Source organism: Coenobita brevimanus, chromosome 116, assembly GCF_032717465.1.
Source record: "Coenobita brevimanus isolate Jiangsu-jjx chromosome 116, ASM3271746v2, whole genome shotgun sequence".
In the NCBI taxonomy this organism is placed as follows: domain Eukaryota; kingdom Metazoa; phylum Arthropoda; class Malacostraca; order Decapoda; family Coenobitidae; genus Coenobita; species Coenobita brevimanus.
Window position 1 is genome coordinate 11154168 of NC_137069.1, and position 1109 is coordinate 11155276.

Genomic DNA, 1109 nt, shown 5'->3' on the forward strand with positions numbered 1-1109 from the left:
TCTCTCTCTCTCTCTCTAACAGAAATGAGAATGTCTGTGTTTTTAACTAAAAATATATAAATCCGTAAACGTACTGAAGGGGTTTAAAAAAAAGAATCACAATCTCTCTCTCTCTCTCTCTCTCTCTCTCTCTCTCTCTCTCTCTCTCTCTCTCTCTCTCACCAATTCTAGTTCCTCTGTTAATATCTTTTTACTTACTTTTTCAAGTTTTTAAGCAATCCTTCTCTTCTTCACCTTCGTTCCTTGTTTCTGTCATATATCTTCTCTTATTTTCCTTTCTCGTCTTCTCTTCTCTCAGCTTCTTGTCTTCCATCGCCACCTCCCTTTTCTTTCTCCTCTTCCTTCCAATCACACTACTGCTTCTTCCCCCTCACCTTCCTATTTACCTGTCTTTCTCCTTCCCTCTCCATCTCCCCATCTTTCTTTTCCTTCCCTCCTCTCTCTTTCTCTCTTTTCTACTAAAATCATTCCATTAATCTCTCCACTCTTCCTTCCCCTCTCTTCATCTTCATCATCAATCTTCCTCTCCCTCTCTCCTTGCCAAACATACCTCTCCCTCCCCATATATATTCCCTGCTCCCTCTCCTTTCCTTTCTTCCCTCCTTCTCTCCTTTTTCTTTTCCTTCCTTCCTCCTTCCCCCTTTCTCTCCTCCCTCTCTCCCTCCCTCCTACCTTCCTCCTTCCCTCCCTTCCCTCCATTCACGGTTCGTTGCCTCCCTCTCTATACATTCTCAGTCACTTTCCAAACAGTCTTTATCCTCTTATGCTCATTTACATCACCTCTCAGTCCGATTTCCACTGATAGCTCTTCTCCGCTCTTCTCTCTCTCTCTCTCTCTCTCTCTCTCTCTCTCTCTCTCTCTCTCGTATTTTTTTTCTATTTCTCCTGTTCTGTCCCTCCCTCATTCTCTCCCTGATTCCTTTCCATACAAATCTCTCTCTCTCTCTCTCTCTCTCTCTCTTCCTTCTATTTCTCCTGTTTCCCTCCCTCCCTCCCTTTCTCCTCTCTCAGCCGTTCACACACACACGACCCTCTCTCCCTCCCACTCTCTCACTCTCCCACTTTTCTCTCACTTTTCTCCCAGGGTGTGGCAAAGATCCATTGTTCCT